Below are 16,306 nucleotides of genomic sequence, written 5' to 3'. Positions count from 1 at the left end.
GGAAGGGATATGAAGGATGAGTTCATAGAATTTGAAGGGATTAGTGAAGTTATATATATAGATAGATATAGATATATGACACATATATATGACACACATAAATATGACATACATATATATGATGCATATAACACACACACGCGCGCGCGCACACACACACACACACACACACACAAGGTCTACCGGAAAGTTCTGTCCATTTTTGGAATAAAACAAAATACAAGTTTTTCTTACCATCAATAAACTTTATTAAATAATATAATTGCCATTATTATTAATGATTTCTTGCCAGTGTGAAGGCAATTTGTATATCCCATTTTTGAAAAATGTTTTATCTTTTGATGTGAAAACTTGAACCAGTGCTTGTTTGATATCTTATTCATTTTTGAAATTTTTGTCCTTCAAAAATTTTTTTTAATAATTTTATTTTTTTAATGGGGCGACATCAATAAATCAGGATACATATATTCAAAGATAACAAGTCGAGGTCATCTTGTCATTCAATTATGTTGCATACCCATCACCCCAAAGTCAGATTGTCCTCTGTCACCTTCTATCTAGTTTTCTTTGAGTCCTTCCCCCTCCCCCTTTCCCTCTCCCTCTCCCCCCTCCTCCCACAACCACCACACTCTTATCAATGTCTCTTAGTTTCACTTTTATGTCCCACTTACGTATGGAATAATGCAGTTCCTGTTTTTTTCTGATTTACTTATTTCACTTCGTATAATGTTATCAAGATCCCACCATTTTGCTGTAAATGACCCGATGTCATCATTTCTTATGGCTGAGTAATATTCCACAGTGTATATGTGCCACATCTTCTTTATCCAGTCATCTATTGATGGACTTTTTGGTTGTTTCCATGTCCTGGCCACTGTGAACAATGCTGCAATGAACATGGGACTGCATGTGTCTTTACGTATCAATGTTTCTGAGTTTTTGAGGTATATACCCAGGAGAGGGATTGCTGGGTCATAAGGTAGTTGTATTTTCAGTTTTTTGAGGAACCACCATACTTTCTTCCATAATGGTTGTACTACTTTACATTCCCACCAACAGTGTATGAGGGTTCCTTTTTCTCCACAGCCTCTCCAACATTTGCTATTACCTGTCTTGTTAATAATAGCTAATCTAACAGGTGTGAGGTGGTATCTCATTGCAGTTTTGATTTGCATTTCTCTAATAACTAAAGAAGATGAGCATCTTGTCATATATCTGTTGGCCATTTGTATTTCTTCCTGGGAGAAGTCTCTGTTCATGTCCTCTTCCCATTTTTTATTGGATTGTTTGTTTGTTTGTTGTTGAGTTTTATGAGTTATTTGTATATTTTTGATATTAGGCCCTTATCTGAGCTGTTGTTTGAAAATACCATTTTCCATTTAGTTGGCTGTCTGTTTATTTTGTTGTCAGTTTCTCTTGCTGAGCAAAAACTTCTTAGTCTGATGTAGCAATTCCCATCAAAATTCCAATGACATTTTTTAAGGAAATGGAGCAAAAAATCATCAGATTTATATGGAACTATAAAAAACCCCGAATAGCCAAAGCAATCCTAAAGAAAAAGAATGAAGCTCGGGGCATTACAATACCTGACTTCAAACTATATTATAGGGCCACGACAATCAAAACAGCATGGTATTGGCAGAAAAATAGACACTCAGACCAATGGAACAGAATAGAAAACCCAGAAATAAAACCACATATATATGGTCAAATAATTTTTGATAAAGGGGCCAACAACACACAATGGAGAAAAGAAAGCCTCTTCAATAAATGGTGCTGAGAAAACTGGAAAGCCACATGCAAAAGAATGAAACTGGACTATATTTTATCCCCCTGTACTAAAATTAACTCAAAATGGATCAAAGATCTAAACATAAGACCTGAAACAATAAAGTACATAGAAGAAGACATAGGTACTAAACTCATGGACCTGGGTTTTAAAGAGCATTTTATGAATTTGACTCCAAAAAAATTTTTAAGGACAGAAACAAGTGATAGTCGGAGGGTGCTAAGTCCGGGGAATATGGTGGATGCAACAGACATGCTTCTGTAGCATTTCTTCCTTGTTGAAATTCGTAAAAATTACAATGGTGTAAATGAACTTTATCAGTAGCCATGGGTACAATATGGCTTCATACATAAGACTAACGTGAATCAACTTTGTTTTAGTTAATTTGCTACGTCAGTATGTATACATTAAGTGATAAAAATAGAGAGGCACACATGTGCCAAATAAACATGTGCTTACATGTCGAAACTTGTTGTGATACAAACGGACAGAACTTTCCGGTAGACCTTAATATATATATGACACATAGATACAGAGAATAAGCAGGACAGCAAATCTCAATGGCAAGGGGAAACACAATTATGAAAAGGGGGAAGGGGGTTAAGGGGAAAAAGAGGATGGGGTTGAGGGAGTTATATTGAGTGGAACACTTGAATCCATGTTTACATAATAAATTAAATTTAATAAATAAATAATAAATAAATAGAAAGAAAGAAAGAAAGAAAGAAAGAAAGAAAGAAAGAAAGAAAGAAAGAAAGAAAGAAACATGACTAAGTGGTGGTGAAATGGATAGACCTTCAGCCTAGGACACAGAAGACCCACATTTGAAACCCTGACATCACTGTTTTGAGCACCAACTCTTCTGGCTTTAGAGCAAGCTCACCAGCTTGAGTGTAGGATTGCTGGCTTACGAGTAAGATTATGGACATTACAACATGATTGCTGGCTTGAGGCGGAAGGATGCTAGCTTGAAACCCAAGTTTGCCGGTTTGCACCCACAGTCGCTGGCTTAAGCAAGTGGTCACTGGTGCAGCAGTAGCCCCCTGATCAAAGCACATATGAGAAAGCAATCAATGAACAACTAAGGTGACACATAAAGAATTAATGCTTCTCATTTATCTTCCTTCCTGTATGTCTGTCCCTATATGTCCCTCTCTCTGTCTCTCTGTCTCACTGCCTCTCTCTCACTTAGTAAAAACAAAAAGAATAAAAGAAAGAAGATATAAAACTTATTAATACATATGCACTGAACCAGGAAACACCAAAATATATGAATCTTAGTAACTGATTTAAAAATATAAACATTCGATTCCTGGCCAGGGCTCACAGGAGAAGCGCCCATCTGCTTTTCCACCCCTTCCCCTCTCCTTCCTCTCTGTCTCTCTCTTCCCCTCCCACTGCCGAGGCTCCATTAGAGCAAAGATGGCCCGGGCGCTGGGGATGGCTCCTTGGCCTCTGCCCCAGGTGCTAGAGTGGCTCTGGTCGCAGCAGAGCGATGCCCTGGAGGAGCAGAGCATCGCCCCCTGGTGGGAAGAGCGTCGCCCCTGGTGGGCATGCTGGGTGGATCCCGGTCGGGAGCATGCGGGAGTCTGCCTGACTCTCTCTCCCCGTTTCTAGCTTCAGAAAAATACAAAAAAAAAAAATATATATATATATATATATATATATATATATATATATATATATATATATACATACACAGACTGAAACATAATCATACTTGAAGATCTCAACAAACAATTGATGACTTACATAGATCATGCCAATAAAAAATCAATAAAGAACTATTGACCTTAAATCACACACTAGACCAAATGAACATATTATCCATCTATAAGATCTTTCATCTCAAAATATCTGATTATACATTTTTTTCCCAGTGTGCATGGAACATTCTCAAGCATAGACCATATGTAAGTCCACAAAACTAACAGCACCAAATTAAAGAATATTGAAATTATACCTAGTATATTTTTTTACTATAAGGATTTAAAATTAAAATTCAACTGCAAAAGGGAAGTGAAGAAACCCACAAAAATGAAACAACATATTTCTAAAAATTGAATGGGTCAAAGAATATATACAATCAAATGAGAATGACAACATGATGTTAAAATTTCTGGGATGCAGTGAAAACAGTAATAAGAGAGAAATTTGCATAATTACAAGTTGTTATGAAGAAACAAGAGAGATCCTAAGTAAATAACCTAACATTGTTTATTGAAAAACTTGAAAACAAGAACAAATAAAACCCAATGTCAACTAAGGAAAGAAAATAGTAAAAGAGCAGAACTAAATAAAATTGTAGAAAAAAAATATGTAAAAGAAATTAATATAAAAAAGAACTGGTTCTTTGAAAAGATTAATTTATTTGACAAACCTTGGCTAGAGTCACTGAGGAAGAAGCAAATGAAAGAAGAGAAATTTCCACAGACATCATAGATATGCGAAGGATCATAATAAAATACTAATAAAGATTATATGCTACTTAATTCAACCACTTAGAAGAAATGGATAAATTCCTACAACTATATAATCATTCCAGATTGAGTCACAAAAAAGTGAAAAACCTAAATAGACCCACAAACAGGGAGGAAATAGAAACAAATATCAAAAATCTCCTGAAAAATAAAAGTCCAGGACCTAATGACTACATTAATGAACTCTACCAAACATTCAAAGAAGATATAATACCTAGCCTTCTCAAAGTCTTCCAAAAAATTGAGGAAGAATCAATATCCCCTAACATTCTATGAGGCCAACATAACCATGATATCAAAATCTAGCAATGAGAACACACAAAATTCATTTCTAATGAATACAGATGCAAAATCCTTAAAATACTAGCAAATGGATTACAGCCATATAATAAAAAAATAATAGTAAAACACGACCAAGTGGGATTCATTTCAGGAGCACAATGATTATTCAACATATGTAAATTGATCAATGTAATACACCACATCAACAAAACAAGAAACAAAATTAATATGATATTTTAATAGTGATAGAAAAGGTTTTTGATAAGATAGAACATTCACTGAAGTTTAAAACACTCTATACAATGGGTATAGAAGGAAAGTAAATCAACATAATAATGGACATATATGAAAAGCCATCACCAAATATCATACTAAATGCTGAAAACTGAAGGCTTTTCCTCTAAAATCAGGAACAAAACAAACCTGCCCTGTCTCTTCACTCTTTTTTTTAATCTTATTTTTATTAATTTTAATGCAGTAACATTGATAAATCAGGGTACATATGTTCCGAGAAAACATGTCCAGATTATTTTGACATTTGATTATGCTGCATACCCCTCCCCCAAAGTCAAATTGTCTTCTGTCACCTTCTATCCGGTTTTCTCTTCACTTTTATTCCTTGTGGTACTGTAAGTTTTAGCCAGAGAAATTAAGCAAGAGAAAGAAATAAAAGGCATCTATATTGGAAAAAAGTAATAAAGGTATAATTTTTTGCAGATGACATGATCCGGCACATTGAAAATGCCAAAGACTCTACTGAAAAGGTGTTATAAACAATAAAACCTATACAATGAATTCAGAGGATACAGAATAAGTATACAAAACTGTAAAACTTTCTTATATGCCAAAAATAAATCTTCAGAAAATAAACTAAAAAAAAATATTTTTTACAATTGCAAAAAAAAATAAAGTATATAGTAATAAACTTAACAAAGAATGTGAAGGTCTTATGCACTAAAAATTCCAAAGAGTTATTGAAAGAAATTTTAAAAAAGAACAATAATGAAATGGAAAATATTGCATGTACATGTATCAGAAGAATCAACATAATTAAAATGGCCAAAATACCCAAAACATTATACAAATTTAATGCAATCCCCATTAAAATCCCAGTCATTTTTTAAATAAATATAACAAACACCACCAGGTTTATATGGAACCATAATAAATAATCCCTGAATATCCAAGCAATCCTGAGAAAAAAGAATGAACTACCTAACTTTATTTATTTATTTTTATACATAAATTTTTATTAATTTTAATGGGGTGACATCAATAAATCAGGGTACATATATTCAAAGAAAACATGTCCAGGTTATCTTGTTATTCAATTATGTTGCATACCCATCACCCAACGTCAGATTGTCCTCCGTCAAATTCTATCTAGTTTTTTTTTGTGCTCTTCTCCCTTCCACTTCCCCTATCCCTCCTTCCCTCCCCCCCATAACCACTACACTCTTGTCCATGTCTCTTAGTCTCGTTTTTGTGTCCCACCAATGTATGGAATCATTCAGTTCTTGTTTTTTTCTGATTTACTTATTTCACTCCGTATAATGTTATCAAGATCCCACAATTTTGATGATACGATGTCATCATTTCTTATGGCTTAGTAGTATACCATAGTGTATATGTGCCACATCTTCTTTCTCCAGTCATATATATATATATATATTTACTGTGATTAAAGCCAGCCTTTGAGCAAACTCTTGGACAATACAACAAGAATCCATAAAGGAGTAGTGTCCTTAACATGTTCACCAAGTCAAAGTTGGCACCAACACCATTCCAAATCCCTGTGAATGCAACCCAACCCCAATTCAGTTCGTTAGGAGCTATCACAAGGAGCAGGAGTCCAGAAAAAGTCCACATCCAGGAAAATTCCACATGGCACTGGAATTGTTGTCACAATTCTATACTTTGCAGCTCACATCCAAGTCCCAATGACCGCTGCTTCTAGCTGGTAATGATTCAGGTACACTGGAAAAGCCATCTGCAGCATGTGTGGAGATGGAGCCTCTGTTCTCTGCTTGGAGAGATGAGACCAGGGTGCTTTTCCCTGGAGCTCTGCAACTGTGGCATGGTAAAGAGAACCTTGGGATACACTAAGCTGGGTGGCAAAGGTAAATTCACAATAGAAGTTGGAAAAAGGGGGAGAGACAGCTCTAAATTAGGATTAGGTCCCAGCCTGAAATATGAGTGAGGCATTGAGGTAGGAGGAATAAAGGAAACACTATGTATTAAACAACACAGCAGAAAATAGGACTATCAACACCCACAACAGAGATCTTCGAGGGAAGAATAAAAAACCTGACTATTCAGGCAAGACATAGTTAAGTGGCCTTTGTGCAAATGAGATCAGTTTACGTGCTTCTTGGAAGAAATACCCTAGGCTCATCCACAGTGTTGTAGATGGGCCCAATGGCCCTGGGCACCTTCAGCCTTCAGTGGCAAACCCCAGCATTCTGGGCAAGGTTAGGTCATAGGTGGCTGGAGCAGGGCTGGAAAAGACTGAACCCTCCCTTAGAGGAGCGAGGGGGAAGCCTAACTTTAAATTATACTACAATGCCTCAATAATCAAAACAGCATGGTATTGATAGATAAACAGACCTACAGACCAATGGAACAGAACTGAGAGCCCAGAAATAAAACCACATATATATGCACAAATAATACACAACAAAGCCAAGAACACACAATGGAGAAAAGAAAGCCCCATCAATAAATGATACTGGAATAATTGGAAGGTTGCATGCAAAAAAATGAAACTTTCCTGACCTGTTGTTTCACAGTGGAAAAAGCGACAACCTGGAACACTGGGATTGCTGGTTCCAAACCCTGGCCTTGCCTGGTCAAGACACATATGGAAGTTGATACTTGCTGCTCCTCCCTGCTTTCCCCTTTCTCTCTCCTCTCTAAAATAAATAATTTTTTTAAAGTAAAAAAAAAGAAAAAAAAGCACAATGATCTTGACTACATTTTGTACCCACGTACAAAAATTAATTCAAAATAAATCAAAGACCTAACTATAAGATCTGAAAAAATAAATTGCAGTGGGCTCTTGAGTTGCAACAGTTTCATTCCTATGACAATGATGTAACTTGAATTTTGGTGTAAATTTAAAAAACCTAGCCTACGTCACTTACCTATCCTAACACAGTTGTAAAATCATAATCTAGAACATAAAAACACAATTAAGCCACAGAAAAAGAAGAACATAAATATACTGTACTATATAGTGTACTGCAGAAAGAAAAAAAGACAAAAAAATGAGTGTAAAACAATTTCTTACCTTTTGTCCTGTAGTTGGCGTGCAGACTGGAAGGGGCATTGCAAGGTGGGAGAGAGTGCCTTATTGGAGGAGGAAGCTGGAGAGGAAGGAGAACCTGCAGAAGGTGCTGGAGATACTAGGTCAGGTGAATCAGGATTGCCTCAGGAACATGCAGAAGACACTGGAAATTATTCTACCTGTACTACAGGTATTTCATCTGGAGAAGCAGCTGATGTAGAGGATACAGAATCTGTTGCAGGCCTCTCTGCCTTTTTAAAAAATTGTTCCAGGTTAGTGTGGAAGGTTGATGACTTCTTCTTTGCCAAAATCTTCCTATGGCATTGCAAGGCATCCAAAACAGCTTTGTAGACCTTACTGAATCTGTTATCCTTTGGTTCTTTGGCTTGAAATTTTGCCAACCTGTCTTTACCATAGAAAAACCTTCTGCCATACCCTTGGTAGTAAATCTCTTGGGTTCTGGTGGTTTTATCTCTCCTTTAACCAGCTGCTACTCCAGCTGAATGATGGCCTCAGCAGACAGCTCTTCTCCATATCCATGTGATGCCTGTAGCTCTGTGATATCCACTATGATGGCTTTCCTCTTCGTTGAAGTGCTACCATCCGAAGACTCTGACTTTGACTTAAAGCCATAATGAGGTCCAAAAATTTGCTGAACAAAGCAACTCAAACTAAACACTTGCACTTTTAACAGTTTAAAATGGCATAGATGAGCATACTGGGGGATACCAACTCCCTCAATTATATGCCATGTCACTACATATTCTTCTGCCACACGCAACAAGACTAGTTTTCCCATGTAGTCTGTAAGTACGATGCTGACAGAGTAAGATGAAACACATTACATTTTTTTTTTAGGTTTTTATAGAGTGAGCACTCTAAACTCAAAACGCCATATATCGAGACTGTTGTAACCTAAATACTCCCTGTACTTAAAACAAAACATAGATACTAAACATGGATCTTGGCCATAGAGAACATTTTATAAATTTGACCTGAAAGGCAAGGAAATAAAGGCAAAAATAAATGAATGAGGTTATATCAAACTAAAAGCCTTCTAAACAGCAAATGAATTTGACAACAAAACAAATAGGGAGATAACTACATGGAAGATGATATTTATATGCAACAGCTCCAATATAGGGTTACTATTAAAAATATATAATGAATTCACAAAGCTCAGTGTTAAGTAAGGAAAAAATCCAATTAAAAATGAGAAGACTTGAACAGATACTTTTCCCAAGAAGACATACAAATGGCCAACAGATATATGAAAATATGCCCATCTTTTCTAGCTATATATTAGAGAAATGAAAATGAAAGAAAGCTATAATGAGATACTAATTCACACCTGATAGTTGGAGAGACTGTGGAGAAAAAAAAAACTTTTATTCACTGCTGGTGGTAATATAAATAGGTACAGCCAGTATGGAAGAAAACATGTTGGTTCCTCAAAAATTTAAGAATAGAACTACCATACGATCCAGAAACCTCTACTGGGTATCATACCAAAAATCTTGAAAACATTGATATGCAAAGACACTTACACCCTCCTGTTCATCGCAGCATTATTTATAGTGGTAAAGTCATGGAAACAACCAAAGTATCCCTTGATAGAAGACTCGATAAAGAAGATGTGGTACATATATATAGTAGAATATTACCCAGCCATAAGAAATGAGGCCATATTGCCATTTACAATAAAATGGATGGAACTTGAGAATGTTATACTAACTGAAACATGTAAATCAGACAAAGCTAAGAACTCTGTGATTACACACATAAATGGGATATAAAAATGACACACATGGACATAAATAAATGAACTAGTTACCAGGGGAAGGCTGATAGAAAGAGGGGTGTGTGGAAGGGAGTAAAGTGGGATAAAGAAACTGTAATGAAAAATGATTTGATTTTAGATGCTGAATAAGCAACATAATCAGCAGTTCAAATGCTATAAAAATGTTTACCTTAAAAATATGTATTCTAATTTATCAATGTTACCCCATTAAATTTAATTTATTGTATCTGATTTTTTCTCCCTAGAGTGATATTTAAGGACCTAAGCCTAATATTAAAAAAATATTCTTTTGATTTTTGAAGAAAAATTCTTTACTTGAACAGGTATAAGGTTCTGAAACTTATTTTTGGAAGTATCTTTTTTATGTTCACTGACATACTAATCTCAAGATTCTAAATTATGTCTTTGAATTAAATATTTTTAAATACAAGTGCTTCAATTTATGTATGTTGAGACTGGGAAACCCTTCTTTAATTCTTTCTTTATTTTTTTCTTCCTTCTCTTCAAACATCCTTCTTTTCTTCTTTCCTTCCTTCCTTCCTTCCTTCCTTCCTTCCTTCCTTCCTTCCTTTCTTCCTTCCTTCCTTCCTTCCTTCCTTCCTACCTTCCCTCCCTCCCTCCCTCCCTTCCTTCCTTCCTTCCTTCCTTCCTTCCTTCCTTCCTTCCTTCCTCCCAAACTTCCTTCCTCCGTCCCTCCTTCCTTTCCTCCCTCCTTCCTTCCTCTCTCCCTCCTTCCCTTCCTTCTTTTTGCAACTCAGATAAAGAATATATTCAACTTGAGCAAGAAAGCTCAGTTGGTTAGAATGTCGCTCCAATGAGTCAGTGTAGTGGATTAAATCTTTGGTCAGGACACATACAAGAAGGAACCAATGAATGCAACTAAATGAAACAAAAAGTTTCTTTCTCTCTTTGAAAAATCAGGAAATACTTGTTTCAAAAGAATATTAATTTAATCATATTCTTTAGCTCACAGCACCTGATCAATCACCAACCTGTGTACATTTAATGTTGTATACTTAATACATTAATTTACTATTCATTCCTTTTTATTTTAATTTTTTGCTTATTTTCCTTCTTATTTATAGGTAACCATTATATGTTTAATGTGTAAATTTTTGATGGTATACTTTTTGAAAATTTGTATTGTTATTTTATGTGCATTTCTTTGTAACTTATATACGTCACATTAATTGTAAACAAATTGTTAACAATGACATAGCATTTCCCTGTGCCAGACACTATTCTAAGCATCTCTACATGTACTAATTCTTTTTTTGTGTGTGAGAGATAGAGGAGGATTGATGGGGTCTGACAGACAGTAAGGGAGTGAGATGAGAAACATCAATTCTTTGTTGTGGCATGTTAGTTGTTCATTCACTGCTCGCTTTCTCATATGTGCTTTGACCGGAGGACTATAGCAGAGCGTGTGACCTCTTGCTCAAGACAGCGACCTTGGGATCAAGCTAGCAACGTTAGGGTCATGTCTATGATACCACATTCAAGTCAGCAACCCCATGCTCAAGCCAGATTGGCCTACACTCAAGCTGGAGACCTCGGGAGTTTCAAACGTTGGTCCTCAGTGTCCCAGGCTTGACTAACTAATTTAATCATCACAATAACATTGTTCTGTATGTACTATCATTATCCCCATAAACAGATGAGGAAACTAAGACACTGAGTTTAATTACTCGGCCATGGTCATACACACAGTTAGAAAGTAGAGGAGCTGAAATAAAAGCCTGTACTCTGGCTACTGTTTATTAAATTTATACTCTTAAGAGCTGTGTCCAACTGCCTCTTGTTATGTAATATTATTCAATTTCTTTTTATACAGTTTTTAAAATTCATCTATGTTGCTGTGTATACATCTAATCAATTGGGTTTAACCACATTGGTCTAATGGACACTTTTATAGGTTTAGGTAGTTTAGGTAAATTTTTGTCTTTTTTTATGTTCTGTGACAGAGATAAAGAGAGGGACAGATAGGGAGAGACAGACAGGAAGAGATAGATGAGAAGCATTAATTCTTCGTTGTTGCTCTTTGTTGCATCTCCTTAGTTGTTTATTGATTGCTTTTCTCATATGTGCCTTGAACAGAGCACTACAGCAGAGTGAGTGACCCCTTGCTCAAGCCAGCCACTTTAGGCTCAAGCCAGCAACCATGGGGTCATGTCTCTGATCCCATACTCAAGCCAGCGACCCTGTGCTCTAGCTGGTGAACTTGCATTCAAGCCTGATGAGCCTGTGCTCAAGCAGACAACCTCATGGTTTTGAACCTGGGTTCTGTGTCCCGGTCCGACACTATATCCACTGCACCATGGCCTGGTCAGGCAACTTTTTGTCTTTTTAAATTTATTTTCTTTCTTTTTTGATTTTTAGTTTTTCTCAACTCCTCACTTCCCTTCATGTTAGCAAACATTATCTTGTTATCTATATCTATGGGTATTTTTCTGATTTATTTTATTTTATTTTGTTTATAATTTTTGTCTTAACCCTATCAATGTTTCCAAGTTGATTTTGAGTACAAGCATATATGAGCTAGGACAGAAATGGCAATCAGGATGGGTATAGCAAAAAAGGCCCTGGGAAATATTCTAAAGGAGTGTGTTAGTTCTTGGTTCAGTGATGTTACTTAATTTCCTTTTTCTTTTTTTTTATTAAATTTAATGCAGTGGCCCTGGCCGGTTGGCTCAGCGGTAGAGCATCGGCCTGGCGTGCAGGAGTCCCGGGTTCGATTCCCTGCCAGGGCACACATGACAAGCGCCCATCTGCTTCTCCACCCCTCCCCCTCTCCTTCCTCTCTGTCTCTCTCTTCCCCTCCCACAGCCGGGGCTCCATTGGAGCAAGGATGGCCCGGGCACTGGGGATGGCTCTGTGGCCTCTGCCTCAGGCACTGGAATGGCTCTGGATGCAGCAGAGCAATGCCCCAGAGGGGCAGAACATCCCCCCCTGGTGGGCATGCCGGGTGGATCCCGGTCGGGCGCATGTGGGAGTCTGACTGCCTCCCCGTTTCCAGCTTCGGAAAAATGAAAAAAAAAAATTAATGCAGTGACATTGATAAATCAGGGTACATATGTTCAGAGAAAACATCTCCAGATTATTCTGACATTTGATTATGTTGTATACCCCTCACCCAAAGTCAAATTGTCTTCTGTCACCTTCTATCTAGTTTTCTTTGTGTCCCTGCCCTTCCCTCCCCGAATCCTCTCTCTCTCCTTCCTTGCCCCCCCCCCGGTTACCATCACATTCTTGTCCATGTCTCTGAGTCTCATTTTTATGTCCCATCTATGTATGGAATAATATAGTTCTTAGTTTTTTCTGATTTACTTATTTTACTCCATATAATGTTATCAAGGTCCATCCATGTTATTGTAAATGATCCGATGTCATCATGTCTTATGGCTGAGTAGTATATATGTACCAAAACTTTTTAATCCACCCCTCCTCTGAAGGACACTTGGGCTGTTTCCAGATCTTCGCTATTGTGATAATTTTTTGTAAATATATATATATTTTGTTATATATATATAAACAAAGTAATTTTGAAACTATTTCAAAATAGATATTTTCTTATAATTTTTTCAAAACTGAAAAACAAAATTTCTATTAGCTTTCTAGGGCTTCCAAAACAAAGCACCACAGACTAAGTAGCTTAAACAACAGAAATTTAGCCTGACCAGGTGATGGCACAGTGGACAGAGTCGAACTAGGATGCGAAGAACCCAGTTTTGAGACCCTGGGGTCACCAGCTTAAGTGCGGGTTCATTTGGTTTGAGCAATGCTCACCAGCTTGAGCCCAAGGTCGCTGGCTCGAGCAAGGGGTCACTCGGTCTGCTGTAGCCCCCAGGTCAAGGCACATACTGTATGAGAAATCAATCAATGAACAACTAAGGAACTACAACAAAGAATTGATGTTTCTCATTTCTTTCCTTTTCTGTCCATCTGTCCCTCTGTCTGTCTCTGCCACAAAAAAGAAAACAAAACAAAAAACCAGAAATTTATTTTCTCACACCTTCAGAGGCTTGAATTCCAAGATCAAAATGTTATTAGACTGGTATCTTCTGAGGGCCTCAAGAAAAGGGCTTGTTTCAAGCCTTTCTCTTTGGTTTGTAGACAGCCATCTTCTCCCTGTGTCGTCACATCATTTTTGCTTTGTACATGTGTGTTTCTGAATTTCCTCTTAGAAGAACTCCATTCATGTTGAATTAAGGCTCACTTTAATGATTTCACATTAACTTAATTACTTTTTACAAATCCTGTTTCCATATGCAGTCACATTGTTAGGTACTTGGAATTAAGATTTAAGCATAAAAAAATTTAGGGGATACAATCCAGGCCAGGTTAACATATAAGGGACATGTTTATGCCATGGATTGACTACATATTCAGGCTAATGTTTCTCTTAGAAAATCATCATAAGAAGATTCTGTCAATAGTTATATACTGGACATCTCACATGCCAAGAATTAGAATGAGAAACCACACATTGGAGGTTACTGAACAAGTAATTTTCAGGCAATGAGGGTGGTTAAATAATGACATTATTTAGAGAGATTTTAGAATCACTCTGTATAACATTTCTAGAACAGAATGAATTTTTATTTTATTGGTCAATTTTTTGCAGACATATTAAAAACAAGGATTTTTTTTTTTACATGATGCTACAGTCCTTGAAATCATATGTTCTCACAACTTCTGGATTTTTAAACTTAAATTTCTCACTTACTTTGTTCAAAACAGTAATCTTGTTCCACACTCACACATAATACTGTTTTTAGTCACTTATTTTTGAATTTTTCTTTTACTAGTTGACTTGGTGGCTGTTGATTAACTCATAAACATCCAGACTATCCTTAACCTCTGTACCTATAGGAGTTAACTGAGTCTAAATTCTTAAGGTAAGATGCAAACATGCACCTTAGATCTAAAAGAGCAAAGAGTAACAGTTAAAGGCTGAAGTTGTTTAATATTCTGGGGCAATAAATTTTCACAGCATTTAAATTCTAACTTATTTTATGATTTATTGTTCCTGAAGTTAACCAGGTCTATAATCAAGAAAGAAGTGGGCGTTTGTGTAAGGTGAAGGATGATTTAGAAATAATGTGAACAAAATAGAGTACCTAATAATGACATATTCCGTAAAGAACAGTCAATCTGTTATTGACTTAACCAGTTATCTAAGTGGTATGAGGTACAAAAGTTAAACTAGCAAGTGCCTGGTTTTAGAAACAAATTCTTCCATTGTCCACAGAATGGAATCATTATGTGTTTTATCTCACACATATATAATGATGTTGAAATGTTCATGTAGTCTAGATCTTATAATTGGAAAAAAATCCTATACATAACAATACCAATGTCAAGTTAAATTCCTGAGATTAAACCTATAAAATAGATTATTCTCAGCACAGCTATGTACTATCTTTTGGATTTTATATTTCTTGCCAAACTATAAAGAATCTATTCTAAATGACCTGCTTCTAACTTCTCTCTCAAAAAAGATTTGTTGCTTTACCTCTTTTTGCTGACACATAGTGTAACTATATTCCATTTAAAGAAAGAATATGGGAATAAAAATTTTCCAGATAAGCAATATTTATATTATGATATGATTTCAAATACAAGAAGTAAATTATCTGTTGTTGTTGTTGTTGTTTTAAGAAAAACTCCTTAGACCCTGGCCGGTTGGTTCAGTGTTAGAGCATAGGCCCAGCCTATGGAAATCCAGAGTTCAATTCCCGGCCAGGGCACATAGGAGAAATGCCCATCTGCTTCTCCACGTTTCCCCCTCTCCTTCTTCTCTATCTCCAAGGCTCCGTTGCAGTAAAGTTGGCCAGGGTGCCGAGGATGACTCCATGGCCTGCCTCAGGTGCTAGAATGGCTTCTGTTGCAACAGAGCAATGCCCCAGAGGGGCCAAGCATTGCCCCCTGGTGGGTATATGGGTGGATCCCGGTCAGGCGCATGCAGGAGTCTGTCTCTGCCTATCTGCTTCTCATTTCAGAAAAATACAACAACAACAACTACAAAAAAAAAAACAACCCCAAAACAAACAAACAGACAAAAAAAACCTCCTTAAATAAAGCTTTTAAAGGTTGTATATCACAGAACTGGCTTGCTTTTATTTTATATTTCTTGATCTATTATTTCAGAGCAGAAGGAAGAAAGGGGGGAAAGGGGAGAAAGAGCGATCAACTCATTATTCCACTTAGTTGTGCATCCATTGATTGCTTCTCATATATGCCTTGACTGGGGCTCAAACTGGTAGCCAAGGGATGGACTCAGTGACCCCAGACCTAACCAGTGACCTTGGTATTCCAGAATAATGCTCTATACACTGCACCACAAGTATTGGGAAGAATTGGCTTGTTTCTAAACTCAACCATTTGCATACTGCCTTTCAATCTATAAAATTGCTTATTCTGTAATAGATACAATTCTATACATATTTTAATTTCAAGGAATGCTATACATTAAAATATTTGAGTTATATTGAAGGGATTTTTTCAAACTCTGATAAGAAAAATTATATTAAACCAAAGCAAGGGAATGTTGTAATTAAAAGAGTATTTGAATTAAAATTAAGTACTTAGGAAGACTTGTTATATTTTTTTTGCAATCCTTATCAATATAAGATGGGATAACAATGATTTACACTAGGAATATTAAA

Source organism: Saccopteryx leptura, chromosome X, assembly GCF_036850995.1.
Source record: "Saccopteryx leptura isolate mSacLep1 chromosome X, mSacLep1_pri_phased_curated, whole genome shotgun sequence".
In the NCBI taxonomy this organism is placed as follows: Eukaryota; Metazoa; Chordata; class Mammalia; order Chiroptera; family Emballonuridae; genus Saccopteryx; species Saccopteryx leptura.
The sequence above is the reverse complement of the archived record's forward strand: the minus strand, read 5'-3'. Positions refer to the sequence as shown.